Source organism: Python bivittatus, unplaced genomic scaffold (genome assembly GCF_059951505.1).
Source record: "Python bivittatus isolate LINGU-HERP-01145 unplaced genomic scaffold, Pbiv_v1 ctg000610_np1212, whole genome shotgun sequence".
Lineage (NCBI taxonomy): Eukaryota > Metazoa > Chordata > Lepidosauria > Squamata > Pythonidae > Python > Python bivittatus.
In genome coordinates this window covers 15,972,729-15,993,539 of record NW_028277088.1, presented here as the reverse complement: position 1 = coordinate 15,993,539, position 20,811 = coordinate 15,972,729, and the positions used below count along the sequence as shown (strand labels likewise).

The following is a 20,811-nucleotide window of genomic DNA, read 5'->3' as shown; positions in this document are numbered from 1 at the left end:
TGATACTTGTTGGTATAAGCACATCATGGCATTTGAGTATCTTCTCCAAGGCCTTCATGGCTGCTCTACCAAATGCTAGTCTGCAGCGTATTTCTTGACTGCTTGTCCCTTTACTGCTGATGGTTGATCCTAAAAGGCACCACTTTGATATCTTCATTGCTAATTCTAAGGCTGGCTGTTCTACCTGTTGTCATTAGTTTGGTCTTCTTTATATTTAATTTAATCCCATTTTTTTTACTTTGCTCCTTAACTTTTATTACTAGAGCTTGCAGATCCTTTGGATTTTCAGCTATCAGGGTAGTGTCATCAGCATAGTACAGGTTATTGATTTTAAAATCACCCTCATCTTCTTCCAATCCAGATTCCCTTAATATATATTCAGCATATAGGCTGAATAAATAAGGGAGAGTATACAGCCTTGTCTCACTTCTTTGCCAAACTGGAGCCATGTTTCGCCACGTTCTGTCCATAATGTGGCTTCCTGGCTTGTATATAAGTTTCTCATGAGGACAATGAGATATTCTGGGATTCCTACTTTTCTGAGCACATTCCACAGCTGGACATGACCGACACAATCAAAGGCCTTTCTATAATCAATAAAGCACATAGTGACTTCTTTTTGGTATTCTTTGGCTTTCTCAGTTATCCATCGTGTATCAGCAATAACTCTCATGTTCTAAAGCCAGCTTGAACATCTGTCATCTCTTTTTCCATGTAGGGCTCTAATCAGTGTTGGATGATCCTAAGTATTATTTTGCTAGTCTGTGAAATTAAGGATATGGTATGATAGTTTGCACACTCTGTTAAATCTTTTTTTGGTATTGGAATGTATATTCACCTCTTCCAATCTGCTGGCTACCATGTCATTCTCCAGATTTGCTGGCATAGCTTGGTTAGAACCTTTACTGATTCTTTTGTTTTATTGCCTTTTTATTTAATAAATTTAAATAAAATTTAAATGTATTAAATAAAATAATATTTATTTTAAATATTATTTTAAAATAATATTTAAAATAAAACAATTGTTAAAATAATATTTAATAATCATTTTAATAGACTTTTTGTCTATTTTTTTAATATTAATCTTTCTCGCTCCCTCTATTTTATATTAGCAATTTCACAAATATATCAAGCTAAAAGATTATACATATGATCAGTCAATGAGCTTTGTGGCTGATTAAAATTCAACACTGGATTTCTACACTTCTACTCTAACCTAGGTTTGGTCCACCAGATAAAGTCCAGATATGTGAATTATAATGCCTATAATCCTTACCTATTACCCACAATGATTGGAGCTGATGAACCCGCTGTTCTCATCTGGAACAATGAGATCACCAGATGGTTTATCCGTTCTCTAATCCAGCATTTTACAATATTATACCCTTTAAATGTGGACACTAATTCCTGTTATCCCAGCCAGTATCCTAGGTGGAGGAAGCCTGCTCCAACTTTCAACTCACTGGCTCACAATCATGATGTTCTACAATTTCTATAGCCCTCTTCATTCTCTTTTTCAAAACAAATGGACACACAGTGAAAGTACTTACCCAATACACTGAACCAGAGGTCTCAAACTTTGCTGTATCACAACCCTAAAATGATAGCTGAATTTCCATGGCCCCCATGAATAAAATTAACTATTTCATTGTGGTTAGGGTTGGAGAAGAAATAAACATACCACTTCAAAAATTAAAACGGAATCTATACATCAGAGGGTTTCTCAAACTTTGCTGCACTGCTGTTGCCCACATAAAGAAAGCTGTCATACTGATAAAAAATACAAAATGTGTTAGATATTCATGGGCAAACTGCTTGCTGAAATGTGTATATTATAGGAAATGTATACAAAAAGACCTGCCTATTTTAATGTTTTTTTTTTAAAGCAAAGTGACATAAACAAATTGAAATAAACAGCTTTCAGAAAATGACTAAGCAAGCAAACCGGACTCAGACTTGTCTATCCCTGTATTATGAATAGACAACATGATCATAACTGGACAATTGGGACTAGCCCTCATGTAAACTCTGGAAAACAAAGCCAAAGATTTCCTGGTCCCACAGACCTGGGTTAGGAGTCGCCTACTGCTGCCTTATGAATTCTATCACAAAATGTTTCACAAAATACTGAAGGAGACTTTTGCTTTGCCACAATAAATTCTATCTTTGGTCTAGCCACATATTACAGAAATCATTTTTCTGAGGAAAATGTTAAATGAAAAGCAAAGAAAGAGGAATACAAGTTAAGTGGAAGAGAAAAATATGCTTAAACTTTTATATCTATGTCACCTATGGAAGATTACATACAATAATCAGGTGGCTGGAACAGAGAAATACCACACATAGCAAATTACTGTATGTCAGGACAAAAATTTTAATTCTTGAGAATATTTTGTTTTGGTATTTACTACAGAAGCTCAAAATAACTCAAATTCATTGCTTGAATTCACACTCTTCATCTTGTTTTCCCCATTTTATTCTAGTTTATTCAAGTACAGCATATTTCAAGATCAACTTCCTTAAAGTACAACACAACTTTGAAGACAACGGTCTTCATCAGGAAATTCAAATGGCTGTCTGCTTTTCCTCTAGCTTTAAATTAACTTTAGGGATAAAATCTTAGAAACATATTTCTATTTGAAGATATCAACAGACTGATAGTTTATTTGTTGCACACAACTAGGAAAAGCAGTAATATTACAAGATTTATCCTTTTTTTTTTCCTTCCTCAGAAAGAATATTATAAAAATGGTACTTTCAGATACAACTAGCTTCATGCATGATCTGGGACTCTAAAGTAACAATAAAAGAAATATCCACAAATCCTCTTATGCTCTCCCCTATATCTGCTTGTAGAAAACAAAGTTTGTAAATAATTTATTAAGATGGAATTTCATACAATCACAGTGAGGAACATAGTTTCCGTATCCCAAAAGCCTACCATGGAAGATCTTTTGCAGTAAGATATAAAATTTGAGCATAGCTATTTTTCTGGCAACAACGATTTATTCACCTTAGCTTTAAAGTGTAACATACCTTGGAGTTAGTATATAAAAAAATCAAATTAAAAATAAAGCCTAAAGCAAACATCTGCTTAATCTGTGAAATTTTAATAAATTTCTCAAACTGTGAAAATTTAAATAAAGTTTTTAATATGTTGCTAAATATTCTCCAATCTGTCTTAAAAATTGTTTAACCACAACATTCAAAATATCAATATATTTGAAACAAGGACAACTGCATTTCATAATTTGTCCTAATGTGCATTACCTGGTGTTTGCAAAGTCTGATTCTAGAGAATATTTTTTGCTATACATTTTTAACAGTTAATTTACAATTTATTGTCCTAAGTATATTTCTACATTCATATGTACATTATGTTTGTGCATGCATTTGTCTATTAATTCTGAAGGAATGCAAAACTAATCAAAAGTATTTCAGTTACTGTAATGGGAGACAGAAGGAAGAGGAGCCACAGCCAGAGCGACGGTTGGATGAGAGATATCTCAGCCCACAGACGGAACGGGGGTGGAGAAAGCGTCTCAGAAGGGACCCTCCCTAGTTCTCTGGAAAGTAAAAGCAGGGGAGGGAGGAAGCAAGATTGCAAGATTCTGTTACTATAACCTTACAATAAAGGTAGTCTTAGTACTCATGGTTTTGGTTTCCTGCCTGGACTACCTTGAAGGCTGACAATTATTTTAATTATACAACATTCAGATTTCGTGAAGCAGTCTATAAATAACTTTAAGTTGATACTATAGGCAAATTATACACAAACCAATGATTTACCATAAATGCTCATTTGAAACTGAAGCCTTTTGCATGAAGTAATTCATCAAAAGTAATGGTGAACAGTACATTTTGTTCAGCAAAAACAGAAAATGTACTTAAGTCTACAGGTTCAAAGCCAAAAGCATTAAGTATGGTGATGGAAATAATGAGCCAGTTCAACTCAGGAAGCTTAAACCTGATGATAGCAAAGAGCATGGTTTGTATTTGGTTTTGCTACTTTTCTATCTGAAAGCAAACAACTACATTATATAATTTCCTACTGAATAGAAAGGCTAAAATGTTCATTTTACTGAAATACTAAAAAGTCCTGAAATGCAAGTGTTAATCTGGAGCTTCTACATATCCTTTACTACTTAATCCAGCATACATTTAATAACTTGCAAGTTAGATGAGTATATAAATGGATTATTAAAATAAATAGCAAAAGTCTTACTACAATGAAAACAAAGGCAGCTGAGAGCATTTAAATGTTCAGGCTCCCTTACCATCCCCACCCACAAATTAAAATGAACTTTCTTAAATCCAAACTTTCTTCTTCATCAAACAAAGCAAATGTTATACCTACTCCTACTAATAGCAGAAACTTAAATTACCTCACACAATCACCCACTCTATTTTCTCCCCTTTTTTGTTACCTTATTATATTCTGGATAGATGTCATCCATGTAACATGAATGTATGTCATATCTTGTTTATAAAAGGGGATAAAACATCAATTCTAGAGTACTTACGATACTGAAAGTACTCACCCAATACGCTGAACAGTTCTAAAGAGGGGAGCCCCATAGAGAAGCCTACTGCTTTACCCCCTCTCCTTGTATTTAATGATAGCCAGGGACCTTCTATAAGCAATCCCTGGTGACACAGATTGGGCAGGCAAAATCATGAAAACTGTCCTCAGGACATCCTATTCCAGGTCAGGCCATAATTGGTGCACCATATGGCTCTGGGTGGAGATATCTAGCTAGGTGTCATCTGAATGGTTCTTCACTCTTGAACCAGCAGAGTGGTGGTATCTGGGTGTTACCATGCACATGTTAAACAGAGTTGGAGAAAAGACTGAGCCCTGGAAAATCCTATAATGGAGTGCCCAGCAGCCACACTTCCCTCTTCCTGCTACCACCAACTGTATTATTAATATTTTAATCTGTTTTAGAAAAGCACCACTGCTTGTTCACGAAGAGACATTCAAATTAATACCCAAATGAGGATGGAAATCTACCATCCTTCCCACAAAAACAATACTGAATAGGACTGTTGCCAGCCTGGGCTAAAATAAGATCAAGAATGTTGGAACATTCCCTTTCAAAATCCGAATGCTAGACAGCATTATTTCATAAAAGCCAACTCAATTTTCAAGAATCTATTTCTTGAAAACAGTTATTTTTAAGCTATTAATAGCTACATGTGGAAAATATGAAGCCATTCACTGCTAGAAATTTTGAATAACAAGAGCAAACAATGTCAAAATAATTTTAGCCTATAATTCAAATGCATTTTACTAACTTTGAAAGTTCTTTCCATACTACATCCCAGATTACAGAAAGAATATTAATTTCTACCAGAAGAGGGAGCTCAAACACCATAAATTGCACAATCTTCTAAGTACACTTCCTGACATACTGAAGGAACTTTTCTCAACTGTCTTTGATATATTAAATTTACTACATTACCACAATTACACTATGATGTCCATACTTCTAATGAACAATATAAATAATTAGTTTTAGTCAAATGCATACACACATACACCCAGTGGGTGTGGCAGAAGCTAGTAACTGAGTGCAATACTGTTATATTTGTAAATACTGACTAAAAACTATGACTATATGCTGTAGTTAAATTCCAGTTTTATTTCTTACTTCAATACTAGAAATGTTATGTCAGCCTCCAATTCAATTCAGAAATTCTTTTATGGATGATCAAAACAATGAAACAATTACACAATTATGGCAACAAAAAAGTAAAAGGGGCTGTATTCCTTCTGCAGAGATTAGAGATGGTCTCTGGTACCATAAACCTCTATATTTATACAGCCAAAAGAAGCCAAACTGACCGGTTACCTCATCCAAAGAGTGACTACTAACAGAATAGGAAGCTAAGAAATCCTGGAAAAATTAATACTCAGGTAGTACAAATAAATTGCAATTAATCAAAAGGTTCAACTATCTCTTATGGCATAAAAAGATAGAGAATTCAGTCTTACTACACGTTTCATAGGCTCATTCATTCATTCATTCATTCATTCATTCAAAAGTATCTGTGGAACACTCAATTGTTTTGTAAATGTTCATTATCAATAACACAATTGTCACTACATATTCATTCCATGTTTAACTTCCCCTCCAACTTTACAGAGCTGCTGGATCTGCTGCAAGGTTGGCTATAGAGTCTCCAAGGCTACTGGTGCTTGGAGATTTCAATTTGCCACCTGGTGACATTGAGTCCAGGGCTGGCCAGGAGTTTGTGGCCACCCTGACAACCATGGACCTCTCCCAAGTCACTGACAGCCCAATGCATGCCAGGACTGCACCTTGAATCTGGTTTTAGTCTCGGGGCTGTTGAGAAATGATCTGGCAGTGGAAAGCATTGACAACAGTCTATTGCTATGGACAGATCATGCTCTGGTTGCCTTTTGACTCAACGGTTTTACCCCTCCCTGCAGGGAGAAAGGGCCCATTTGATCGGCCTGCTCCAGGTGACTGATGGACCCAATGGGGTTCCAGAGAAAGGTTCCAGAGAAAAAGATTTTCCTGAGGACCTGGTGGGTGGTTCAGCAAAGGCCCTGGTTACTGGCTGAAATGGGTGAGTGGCCAAGGCCTTGGACTGTATCGCCCCTACGCAACCTCTCCCTGTGCGCCAATCCCGGGATGCACCTTGGTTTACTGGGAGTTCTGGGAGATGAAGCACCAGAAGAGATGCCTGGAACACCATCTGAAGAAGACTGGAAGTGAATCTGATTAGACACAGAGAAAAGCCTACATTAGGAATTACTTCATGACAAGAAGGGCAGCAAAATGTCAGTATTTCTTCACACTTGTTGCATCAGCTGATAGCTTCCAGCAGCTCTGTTCAGGGAAACAGAGAGAGAAATAGAGATTTCTGATCTCTATCGGGCAGGGAAAGCCCCTCAGAACATCTGCTGGGCCGCTGTGAAAATTATTTAGGTTATCTGGTGGATAAAATCATTCAGATCAACTTGGACTCTGATTGGGCAGGGCAGGCTGAGGTGCCTGGGGCACTGTAATGGTATGTGGGAGTGACCTTGGGAGACAGGACAAAGAGATGCAGCCAAGGGAATGGTCAGATAAAAGACAACTTAGCCCGCAGCAGGAATGAGGGTGGGGCAAGAATTCAGAAGAGATCCTCCCTAGTTTCTTGGATTGTAAAGGGAATGGTTGGGGGGGGGGGAGAGAAATGTACTTGCAAGATTTTGTTAATGTAACCTTACAATAAAGTAGAATTAACTCATCTGACCATGTTTCCTGTCTGGTCTACCTGGCAAGGCTGACAGGCACAGTCTGATGGTGTGACCTGGGATAAGTTTGAGCCGGTGACTTCTGAAGAAGTAGACTGTGCTGTTAGTTCAGCCACCTGTTTATTGGATCCAGGCCCCTCCTAGGTCACAAAAGCGGCCAAGGAAGTGACCCACAGATTGGTACATCCTTGATGGAGGGGGTGGTATCTCCTGCCTTGAAAGAGTTGGTGGTGTGCCCTCTCCTCAAGAGGGCATCCTTGGACCCAATGGTTTTCAATAACTATATCCAGACTCCAACCTTCCCATTCTGGGGAAGACTGTTGAAAAGATGTGCACTTGATGAGAACCCTGGAGGAAACAGATTATCTAGACCCATTTGAGTCAGGTTTTAGGCCAGGATTTAGTACTGAGACAGCTTTGGTCACACTTGTATATGACCTGTGGTGGTACAGGAATGGAGGTGGTTCATCCATTCTTGTGCTCCTTGATCTCTCAATATCTTTTGATATTGTTGACCATGGTATCCTTCTGAGCCAGCTCTGTGGGCTGGGGATTGGGGCCACCATTCTACAGTAGTTCTCTTCCTTTCTCCAGGGTTGGTTCCAGTTCAGTGTTGGTTGGGGGGAGAGATTGCTCCTTCAGCCCCTCCTTTGTGGGATGCACAGAATTCTACTCTTTCCCCATTCCTTTTCAACACCTACATGAAACCAGTGGGTGATGCCATCTGCTGGTTTAGGGCTCAGTATCATCAGTACACTGATATTAAATTTTTACTTTGGGCTGGCCAAGTGAGGCTGTTGAGGTTCTGTCCCAGTGGCTGGAGGCTGGGCAGGTTTAAACGGGGAGGAACTGCCTCTGATTCAATCTTACCAAGACCGAGTAACTGTAGTTGTCTGGGATATTCCATCTCGGACCTTGGATGGAGTGACACTCCCCCATTCAAGGGTATGCACGATCTAGGGCTCTTCCTAGACCAGTGTTTATCAACCTTGGCAACTTGAAGATGTGTGGACTTGAACTCCCAGAATTCCCCAGCCTGCATGGGAGTTGCCAAGGTTGAGAAACACTGTCCTAGACTCACAGCTCCTGCTCAGTGAGCAGGTGGCAAATGTGGCCAGGAAGGCTATTGCAAAGTTTTAACTGGTGTGCCAATTGCACATATTCCTAGATAGGGAGGCCCTTCAGACAGTCACTCACACTCTGGTCACCTGATGGTTTGACTACTGCAACATATTCTACTCAGGGCTGCCTTTGAGACCATTGGGAAACTTCAACTGGTCCAGAATAGAACAGTGCAGGCAACGATGTGCGTATCTCGGTATGCCCATGTAACGTCTCTGCTTCACAAGCTGCACTGGTTGCTAGTTTGCTCCCAGAACAATTCAAGGTACTCATTACCTATAAAGCCTACATGGCACAGGGACTGGATCTGCCTATCTCCCATAATATGCATTATTATAGATATATTATAATATTATAGATATATTATAGATATATCAATCTAGCAGGGTTGGTGCATTCCCGGTTCCTTCAATTAAGCAATGTCCTCTTTTGGGACCTAGAAGCATGCCTTCTCTGTAGCAGTGTCTGCCTCTGAAATGAGGTCCACCCCTGAGATCTAAATGGCCCCCATCCTGCTGGTATTTCCAAGGGCCTTGAAGATGGTTCTCACCCAGGCTTTTGGTGAGCATGAGTGAAGCCCCCTTGGATTATTCTTTTTTGTTCCTCTCTGGTTCTTGTCATCTTTTATTCTTTTGCTTTTGTCCTTTATTTTTTTAATGTTTTTACTTGTTTCATCGGAAGTCAGGCAGCATACAAATTTAATTAATAATAGCAACTTTACTATTTACAGTTCCACCTCTCCCCAACTCCAATGCTCCTATCTGTAGAACTCCACCAAATTATTGGTATAATTTTATAGACTTCTTCCCCAGCAGCATCTTTATGATATATCATTCTTACATAGTCCTTAAAACAGTTAATCCCTAACTGGAACTCTCCAAATTAAAAATCTGTCTCCCTGCTAGAGACAGAGCGACTATCATTCCAAATTCTAGAATATTTTTATTCCTTCACTAAGAAGGTAATTACATCTGCTAGGTTTTTTTCCCAGTTGTGACAAGAACTAAGTACTACTAATGGCTATTTAGAAAAAACAAATTATAAAAGGCATCTGCCATATAAAGGATTTTCCATTTATTGCTTTGAATTTGTTGGGATTTAACTCCTTGGAAGAGACTACATCTGTAAATTTCATCCTCTTCTATTGAAAGCACAAATGTATACAATGGTGCTTAAAAGTTTGTGAACCCTTTTGAGTTCACACACAAATACGTAGCTTTGAACCCTAAATGAACAAGTATAATATTTTTGACTCATTTGTTTAACTGAGTTCTCTTTAGGACTTGCATGGAGAACAGATAACATTTTAGGTCATATTTATGCAGGATTATTGGAAAGAGTTCACAAACTTTTTAAGCACCGCTGTTCGTGTGGAATTCCAATGACAGTCAAAAAGAGATGCAAAGCTTTAGGTTTCTAAAAGATTTGGGTGCTAATCAAATCATATGGCCTCCACATTGGCCTGATTCTAATCACAGTTTTACAAATAAAATCTTGCAGTTGATAACCCTTATTCTGCAGAGATAAGTAACTTTGTAAAGAGTCTCCAGTAAGATCAGTTCCCAAGAATATTTAGGAAAGACATGAAGTCGCCCATTTATATGACGTGTAGTTGTGTCACAGATGGAACTGTCATATGCTTCAATCAAACCAATATATTTGATTTATTTAATGCAACAATTATTTTCAATAGGGTTCAACAAATGAACTTGCCAGAAATAATGGATTCTTCTAGACAAGTGCATTAAAGATAAATATGACAAGAGTCCTAGGCAGCGCTGAGAAATCAGTGTCAACTACCAGCCCTGGAGTTCTTTTCCCCATGCAAAATCCAAGGGAAAGCAAGAAATTCCTGTTTTTCATCAGTGGCATCCACCCTACGGAACAGCCTCTCACTGGAAATCTGGATGGTTCCTTCACTACCAACCTTTAGAAAAACCTTAGAAACAGAAGTTCACAAGGGCATTTAAGGCCTATCATCAATATGCGTGTTTTTATTCAAGTAGTTTATAGTATGTTTTGATGGTTTTAATGATTATTATTCTGTATTATTTCTACATTATCATTAACTTTATTTTGGTTAATTGTATAATGCCATGAGTCTAACTGGGAGGGGGGGGATGCGAAGAGAGAGAGAGAGAGAGAGAGAAAATGTCACAAAATAAGATCCTGTCTGAAATATAATCAAGGACAGGGTCCTCCACCCTGTCCTGTCCCTTCCTGCCACTCCTGACTATCTCCCAGTTACTGAAAAGTCAGACTTCTCCATCTTCTCTACACGAACAAGACTGATTGGCAGAGGGAAGAAAACTGTGAACCATGTTCCTATGTAAAAACAGAAAATTAGTTATGGAACCCACCACAATATTTGTGACATAATCATACAAAGCATGTACACAGCTGAACAAAATTATAAAATATGTCTCAAAAGATGCTGAAAAAATACTTCATAGTGAGTTGAGCAAAATTAAAACAAAAATGTCAAAAAAAAATGGGGGAGAGAAAGAAGGGGGGGTACCAGAATGCCCTTTTTATATTTAAAAATTTTTGTTGTTGGTTTTGCTTTTTAATTTTTTTTTCCAAAATCCCTTAACTATGTATATGTATCTTTTCTTTTTTCCTTTTGTTTGCTTGCATGTTTTACTTAACCAATAAAAAGAAAACAAGCTAAAAAAACCCCCAAAAATTCAATTGATTTTTAGATACATCCTTTACAACAAGAAATATTTTAGAAATGACCTCATTAAATTTATGTTTTTGGAGATGCAGTGAAATTAATGCTTTATTTAAATATATTGTTCCATTTCGGTCAGAAGCAATTACATGCATTAACTCAACTTTGAGATTTAATTTCAATTCTGGACAAAGCAAATAGAGTTAACAGTCAAAAGGCTTATACTGTTCAGTACTGGAAAAACAAACACACACCTCCAACTATTCAGTGGTTTTGCAAAATTAATACAGATCAGCTATGGATGAATGAATCATGCTTCAAATTATTGATGTCTGTAAGTATAAATTTTGTATGCTTTGGGAGGATAAAAGCTTTTTTTCCTTTTTAATAATTTTTGTGTTTTCTTTTTCTTTACTTTTTGTATTTAGTTAATTAAAAAACTCTTAAAAAAAAGAAAAAGAAAAACATCTACCTGTGTTATTGGCCTGTCTGGTCTGAAAATGCACCTTTTCTAGCTGTCAATGAACAAGGTCTGAATCTATGATAGTAGTTTTGGTTTCAAATGTTGTTCTGATTTTCCTTTGAGAGAAACCATTTTCCAATTTTGTCTAGATTCCCTTTGAAACATTTTAAAACTTAACACCTGTCATGTAAGGATAAGTGTTACATACCAGCGCATGTAGCACTGCTACATTATCAGCACTTTCAATTTGTTTTGACTGGTGAGACGGGGGGGGGGGGGGATTTCTAATTGTTCAATTTTCTAATTGTTGAAGACAGAGGCCAGAACAGGTGTAAGGAATGACCTCATAAACCTATTAAACAGAGTAATTATGGTATGAATGTGTGAGTTGGCTGTGACAGATAAGTTCATTATTCCAAAGGAGACAGAAGAGAGAGCACGCCTGTTCAGTATTCTTATTAATGGGTAACTGGTTCAGACTTTGATTTGCTCTAATGAAGATTGCACCAAATGTGGATTTTAGATTTCTTTTCTTATGGACCAATATGGATACCTTCTTTTCTTCCTTTGGGCCTTCAACAACATCTAATTTGCCCATTCAGGAATAACACCTATAACAAGATGATTTTTAAAACAAAAACTACCTGAAGAAGGACTTTAAGAGTGTCAGAATAGGTCTTACTTTTTTTCCCCCCTTTAAATGACAACTATTACCTAAAATTAATCTCTGGTTTCGGCAATATAAGACTATCATGTCTTTTTTTTTTTTTTTAATTTCTTCAACGGGTTGATCAGCATGGAAAATGCAGCAGCAATCAAAGTACAAGACTGACAGAAAACTGCTACATCAAAACAGAAGTCAGTTCATTTCTGGAAGGCCATAAATTGAGTTGCTGTTCAAGAGATGGAAGAGATTTACAGCAAGTTATAATATAGGTCCTTCCCTATTACCCTTTTGCCTCAACCCACATCCTTAAAAACAGTATTCTCCCTTGGCCATTGGTCTCCTATCTGGGAATTGTTAAATTGATCACTCAGTTAAAAATGGGGAAGCTCCTGGTAGTGATTTGATACCTTCTGAACTACTAAAAAGTAAGGTTGACTAGCAGATTCCCCTTCTAATCTCCTTATTCACATATATTAATAACACATTCCAAATTCCTAAAGACTGGAATTGTTCTATTACTGTTTCACTTTTTAATTTGCTTTTAATTATTCAGTCTCCAAGCATTCCAGTAAAATATATGCATGCTTTTTGTTCTGTAAGCTTTTAGATTGGTTAGAACAGGATACATTTATCTAAATAAAACAAAACGATAAAATACATTTCTAGCTAACAAACATGTGGGCTTTAGGGGGGACAAGTTGACTATGGATCAATGATACCTTACTGTTTTACCAGAGAAATACATGCACCCATTCTCTCACTCCTTAAATATTGCTTTCATTGATTTAAAATCAACCATTGATTCCATTCCTAGAGAAAGACTCTGGTGGAAGCTGTTTCATTCATTCATAGATCAGAGGTTACTTTGCTTAATTTGAATGGTGCAGAAAAACACAGTTACGCAAGTTAGAAGCGGCAATAGCAGCTTCTCTCTGCAGATATCTCAATTCATAAAGGAATGAAATGGGGCTATATTCTGACCCACCCTCTTTTCAATGTAAAATTCATCGGACACCACTTAACCACAGCAGAATCCCACTGCTGTAAACTTAACAAGAGATAGCTGACTGTGCTCCTCTGTACCGATGATGTGGCCATTCTCATCCTAACTCAGAAGTTTACAGGCTGTAGCAGACTACTGAAGGTAAGAAAAGCTCACTATAAACTATTCTAAAATGAAATCTCAATCTTTTCAAATCCAGAAACAGCAATGGCAGATAAAACAATAGTAACGTAGACCAGTTTTCATCCTTTAAATTTCTTGGCATAGCATTCCAACCCTCTGGAATCTGGTATGAATAAATTAAATCTACTTCTGATAAGGCCTATACCAGCAAAAAGGCAATAGTGGGCTTTTTTTCATCGTACTTTCAACTTCTACGTTCAAAGTTAAGAACACAGCTGCTGCTATAAAACCCTTTAAAACCAAATCCATCTCCCAGATATTTTATGGCTCTTACATATAATGTAAAGCCTATACAGATATTATCCAGTCCAAATAAGAGTGTTATTCCAAGTATCTTGCTGTGTTTCAAACTCATCACTTCATATGGAAACTGGGACAATCCCCCCTTGAATCTATGGTCCACATATGCTCGCTCAAGCTTCACTTGTTTAGCAGCTCCCTGGTTGCCATGATCCTTGATAACTTTTCTACTTTCAGGAAAGTCAGAATTCAAAATGATTTATAACAGTGCAGCTTCTTGTGTAAAGCCCTCCTGGCCATGATGCAATCAAGAGCCATGGTGTAATTAATGGCAGTAATTGGGACCGGAATTCCATCACTAAGCAATGTGATTGTAAAGCAGGATGTCACGTGACCACACCGCCTAGCAACAGAAATTCCGCCACTTCTCGTTGCCATCGTTAAGCGAATCCCACACTATTAAGCAGCATGACACAACTTGGTCACCATTTGTGACCTCCTGCTGCCAGCAAAGAAGGTTGCAAATGGTGATCACGTGACCCTGGGGACACTGCAACCATCCTAAGTACAAGGACCAGTCATAAGTACCACTCCTTCAGCACTGTCGAAAGTTCGAATGGTTGCTGAATGAGTGGTCATTAAGCGAGGACCACCTGTATATAGTTCAATACACCAAGTAGCTTATCTATATCTAAAATGTTAAGCTAAGTTTGAAAAATCAGACTTTCTATCTTTTTTCATTCACCATAAATAAAGACACATTGATAACCAATTCCCACATTTCTTGCTATACCTTTCCCTGGCAAGAAAAACACTAACAGCATTGAGTGGAAAGCACAATGGGAAAGGTATAGCTGGTCATAGGGAAGAGAAGGGTGAATATTCAATTTGACAGACCACTCTCTTTCTTGCTTTTAATGTCATAACTCATTTATTTTACAATATTTACATGCTGCCACCATCATAAGACTTTAGGTAATATACAAATACTTCTTGGAAGAAATGATGTCAGATGCTTGCTGGTTAGATAGAGCAAATCAGTCACTGGCCTTTTTTTTCTTCTTTAAACTGAACTAGGTGCTGCAAAGTTTTAAAGCCCAAGAATAGGGTCACTGAAAGGGCAGACCTAGCACAATAGGCCACCTCCATTCCCAGATAACATACTCTTGCCAGATAACAGATGCAGTACTAAACCTGCAGGGTAATCCTACCTAAGTCTACACCGAAGAAGCCGCAATGTGTCCCATGGAACTCACAAAAATTGGGACTGGAATTGCCGTTGCTAAGCAATTAAAGCCTGACATCACATGACTGCATCTCTTAGTGACGGTGATCCCAGCAGTCCCCATCACCATCATAACCCCAGGATGGCACAGGCCATTAAGCGGAAAGAGGCAGGAGTCCCAGATAAGGAACATGGGGGGATGCCACAGGCAGGCACTGGGGAGTGCAGGCAGGCAGGCAGGCCAGCAGGTGGGCTGGCAAGGGTTGCAAACAGGTGCTGGGAAGCGGGGTGGGCCAGCAAGGGCAACAGGTGGGCACTGGGAAGTGTGAGTGGGTTGGTGAGGGCTGCAGGAGGGTGTGGGGGGTGCTACAGATCTTGTGGTCTGTAGTGGGGCTGTTTGGAAGAAAAAGTGGCAGGAGCAACTTGTGACCTTCCCTGCCAGCTTCCCCACTGATTTTGCTTGAGGAAAGCCAACAGGGAAGGTTGCAAATGCCAATCACATGACTGCGGCTTACTGTTACTTCATAATCATGAGCCGGGTGCCCGAGCACCCAGATTGAGATCACATGACCACGGGAATGCTGCAACAGCTGCAACTTCACAGACCAGTCACAAGTCCCCCTCATTCAGCGCCATCGTAATTTCGAATGGTCACTGAACAAGTGGTCATAACCCAAGGCCTACTTGTACATAGGATTGTTACCTAATTGATCCAATCAATGCCAAAAGCTGTAAAGATCTGCTCCCTTACTGCAGAAGAAAGCAATGATAATTCCTTTGGTCTGTCTTAATGGAGAAAGGAATGTCAAAAGACAGTAGGAGCTTCCCTTCCAAAAAAGTCCATTATTGATCTTATTCAGCCACAAAATGTGTAAGTGTTGAAGCAATAATCTGGCTCTTGAGCTGAATTCAGTTACATAATTCTGCCCGAAATACTCTAAGAACAAGGTGATCTCAGACAATACTTGTATCCATTGCAAAACAAATAAACTTTAATAATGAATGATGAGGTCTACTTCAAATTCTGCCATTTATAAAACTCCAGTTGTTGTTTCCTACAAGCAGCTTTTTCGGTGGTATTTTAGAACTATGGATTCTTAAATTTACTTTCCTTGCATCTTTTTGGAAGCAAGTGAAAAAAGCAGAGTTTCTCTGCTGTTATTTTAGTTTTATGATTTAAAATGTGAAATGTTTTGTCGGATCTTAAAACAGGTTTTTCCTCCTGTTTTCCCCTACTTAAAAATATACAGCTCCTGTACTACCCTTCAAATTAGTTATGCTTTCTAGTATTGCATGTTTGATTTTACAAAAAAAAAAACTTTTATTGCTGAATGATGTGAAGGACTATTAAACTACGTTCAGCTTTATCCAAAAGTGTAGATTTGGATCTTTGATACTGATAATCACCACCTTACATTCAGCAAGCTAACGTCAATTTCTTTGTGAAAGAAAGACAACACTGTGCTGTACTAAACAAAATACTAAAATTTAAAAAATAGAAAGGATACTTATGTACAGTAGACACTTGAAAAATTAGTACTTTTAGTATTCAATGTACACTTTGGTGTGCATTTAAAAAGTCCTCAGCTTTTGTTTGTCTAACTAATCAATTAAATATACATATATCTTTTCCCAGTAAAATAGTTCAGGAAAAAGACGCATACAGTCTTAGTCTTAAGCTTATGCAGCATCATAGCAGGCCCCATTAAAGCCTCTCCAGGTGAGAGAGAAGCCTTTAGCCACTTACGGATTTATGAGTATTTTGTTTAATTTGCCCTCTATGCAACAGATTAAATATAAACAATTTAAAAAGAATGTGATCACGTAACAAAACATTATAAACACAGAAGTTGCTTAAGAAATACAGGATGCAATATCAACAATATTATATCTGAAAATGTCCTATACTCTTGGAAACAATAACCTTTCCATCATACAGTACCTATGACAGAAAACATGTCTCTGGTCTGTCAGGAGTAATATAACCTTATACCTAGGATGTATTTGTTTTTAATGGTGCAAAGGACTTCTACACTTTATTTTAGAAGGTAATAATTAGCTGCTGTATCAGTGTTATTTGAGACATTTTCAGGTGAGAAAATAATTATAACGGTCACCATCCGTAGTCCAGAAAGTCTACCCATGAAAGCTGCTAACTCCATTCCTGTCCCTCTACTTTATTTATTTATTTAGCAAATTTATACAGCCACATCTCACTGAACGTGCCTCTGGGCAGCGTACAACTAAAAATTAAAACAATATCACAAACGTTAAAACACTTACACCATAAACGTAATAAAAATAAATAAAAGCAAGACTGCAGGAGAAGAACATCCATCTAAACAGAGTACAGCCATCATGTAGGCTCCCCAAGGTTGCTGGAAGAACAACATGGAATTATACTGACCCACCACCTTATCCTTGCTTAGGTACTGCAGGAATGAATGGCTAAGCTGTATGATTTGTTAGAACTATGGTTTCCTGAACAAGTCACAGTGGCCTAGCTGTATGAACATGTAACCCATAAATTAACTAAAACATGGTTTACATGGTAAACTGACCAAACTGCTTGGGTTTGCACAACACAAAGAATCGTAAATGAATCACATGGCTGGATTCACACAATAAACTGAGCCATAAATCAATCGCCCTTAGCTTTATTAGGATTCACATAATAAACTGAGCCATAAATCAGACAATCACCATCTCCACTGGTTGGAGACTAGGCCAAAAACCAGATCATGGGCTTAATGTGATGATGATCAGATTGTATTAACTAGTCCTTTAATCTTTAAATGTAAAAGCAAGCTAAAAAGAACTCACACCAAATACTGTACAGAAGAGAGTACATTTATTTGGCCAATAAGAATTTCAGCCCAATTCTGTACCTCTAACATTGGATAAATGTCTTATGAACGTACTTCATTAATCTAAACTAGGATGTATTTACTAGATCTCCTTAGCTACAGATCTCCTGTACCTAAAGGCACATTTTAGGGATCAAAATATGGCTTGCATCATTTATGCAAGGCTTCCCAGAATCGCCAAGAAGTGTGTCTGGTGTAAGATGAGGAGAGACCCCCAATTTCCACTATTGCCTCCTTTACTTCAGAGCCCTTCCCTTTATATAACGAGGTTACTACCTGACGAGACTAGACACTTCCGCACACCTTAAACCCTTCAGCTCCTACCTACGCCTCATTCTCACGGCCAGTTAGACATCACACCACACGCTTATCCGTGGCGAGTTCAGCCACCACGGCTGACGAAATTAACCCAGGAAGTTCACAGAACACGCTGAGCGAAACTAAGCCGACCGGCTCGGTTCACAAAAAAGCTGGTTAGTTCGGGGGAGGGGAGGTTCGTTGGGTCGTGGGAATCCAGTCCGCAAAACCATGTCTTTTCTAGCCGGGCCACGGCTAAACTCCGGCGCGTCCTCTGCTCGGGAGTAAGCCTCGTGGAAGAATGCGGGATAGTCTTTCTCGGTGGACCCGACCTCACCTGCTGCTGCCTCCACCGCCGCTCGCGGGCTCAGGAGTACGACCCCGGACCCTCCGTCCGTCCTTCAGGTAGCAGCAGCCGGCAGGGCGAATCCCCCTTCTCTTCGGCGCGTTACCGCAGCCAACGGCCAGCAGCGATCCTTCCGAGTCGGCGCGTGGGGGAGGCGCAGCGGCCCCGCAGTCCCTCCTTCCACCTGCCCCGGGCGCCGCACGTAGCGACAGGCTGCGCTCGGCTACCGCGCGAGGTCCACCCGCGCCCTCCCCATTCGCCCGGGGGCGGAGCTCTGAAGCCGAGAGAGCGGGAGCGGCGAATTACTCGCCCCCGTTCCTATTGCCCTGATTGGCCCCTGACCGCTGGGGGTGGGAATCGAAGCTCGCTCCGCCTTCCGCAAGCGGGCGATCTGCTTGGTTGGAGGAGACGAACGTCAATCTGGAACTGATTGACGGCTGAAGCGGTTTTTACTACGCGCAGAAGCGTCGCTGAAAGAATGTTGGGCAGTGCGCGTGGAGTCGTGAGAACGGTGGTTGCTCAAGCGTGGAGTGATTTTTTTTTTTTTAATTGGGGCATTTCCTTATGCTACTTAGTTGTAGACACGAGAGCGTAAAGAGAAAAACATGTTAAATTAGGATAATATAACCCTGCATCTAGTTCCAAATGCTGTAACAACTTGCTGTTGAAGTTGTGGTGCGTTATTATTACGACATTAATAAGATTTTTTGAGCTACTTTTCATGGGTAAACACGACCCCATAGAATAATCTGATCCTAAGTTACCATGAAAACAAAAGACATGGCTGTGGTTGTACAGGAAAAAAAACAAACGGAAGGATGTTGTTCAACTGCGTTGAGCTTCTCTATGAGAGGTGGGGTATAAACCCCATAAATACATTTGAGAAGCCTGAAGCTGAATCATCTTTTCACAAATCCAGCAGCCTCTCCAAGCTGGTAGAATAAATGCTGTAGCACATCCTACTGGCAACCCTAGAGAGATCTAGGATTTACTGCTAGCAGATCTGAGCTGCCTAAATTTGGATGATAATTACAGGGCAGCAAAGAGTGTTTTCTGAATCCCTTTGCTGTGATCTGGTGGTTGTCTGGATTTTTGCAGTCCAGATATAGTAGCCTCAGATCAACAGGTAGCATGTCTGGGCAAAAGGTTTCATACCAGGCCAAAAAGATAATAAAATAACAGTCAAGCTTTTATGGGGAAGGAATCCCATAAACTGGAAAGTATAGAAGAGGTGTTTCCTTCTTCTATGGATACAATGTCAAGAACAGCCTCGCCTGTAAATATTTAGGCAGAAGCAGAATAATATAAAGAGAGGTGACCTGTGGGGCATCTCGTTCCATCAGTGATAGGACGTTAAATGTTAGCCACAGCTCAGTAGTCAGTGCGGTTTTCTGAGGCTCAGTAAATATACCAGGCTGTTCCCCTTTTGGTTTTAGCAACCACAACAAATTGAAGTTTATTAAGTAGCCCACTAAAGATTACAGTGAGGAGGTTATTGGAGTATGGATGATTAAGATCCAGCTGTCCTTTCATTTATTTGTTTGTTTGTTATTCAAATTTATATATTTATAATAGAAATGGTTATAGCTGATGAAACATCAGTAAATAACAAAAGCACTTCTTACCACCTAGGCCAATAAGTTCTCAAGAGACACAGCTGGATTAAGGAAAGTTTCCAAATTGCACACCTGTTCTTTCCTGAAGAAAGAATAGAATTTGACTCCAACAAAAACTGCATGTCAAAAAGTGGATTTTGCCTTAGCATGTTTTGTAAATCCAGCCTGCGGTGGCTCATTCAACAGTCAAACCACAATTAAACAACTGTGGTTTAGGCCAGTGTATCAGTGTATCAGTCCAGTTTAGGGAATGCGTGGCATTTTCTTATGTAGTCATTCATTCATTGTGGTTATTTGCTTTAGTGAGAATCTGCAAGAATAAAGGTTTTGGCTTGGGCAAATTTCATTCTACTTTGTCAAGGTGGGCAGCTGTGTGTGTTTCAGTCTGAAGTTTGGGGAAAAGACTATTATGCTGGTTATAAGCATTGCTACAGCTAACACAGTGACTAAGCAGGATAGAAACAGCTAAATGAACTACTGCCTGTCTCAGTTATTGTGAAATATATTACTGTATATCCAATCAGATGCCACACTTTTAACTATCCATGTGATTTATTTATTAATATACAGATAAGCAAGTAGCTGTCAAAAAATGAGTTCAGATCAATGAGTTGATACAATGCAGTAGAAATCTTACGCATAAGAGATCTTAAAATGCTATTCGATTTTCTTTGAGAGAACTTTACCTTGTCAGACTATTCTAAATGAATTGCAATAAAAAAGTCAATCGATAGTCTTAAGCACGTATATATGTTGAAACTGAACTTCACTTCAGCTTATTTGTAAGCCATGTTACAATATATAAAGGGTCGATAATGCATGGTTCCAAGTAAAATCA

The 20,811-nt window shown here is 38.9% G+C and overlaps 1 protein-coding gene across 5 annotated transcripts in view; it reads right to left on the bottom strand.

Annotated features, from left to right (window-relative positions):
- Positions 1-18,610, bottom strand: part of MPP7 (MAGUK p55 scaffold protein 7) — an 86,528-nt gene extending 67,918 nt beyond the window's left edge. For 4 of the 5 annotated variants that reach the window (XM_088150296.1, XM_025167404.2, XM_088150293.1 and 1 more), the window contains exon 1: positions 18,349-18,610. The gene's annotated coding sequence lies outside the window, so the exon portion shown is untranslated. Of the gene's footprint in view, positions 1-3,445; positions 3,564-18,348 lie in introns of those variants that run through there. The other variant, XM_088150294.1, reaches the window with a different exon arrangement.
- Positions 18,611-20,811: the final 2,201 nt, after the last annotated feature.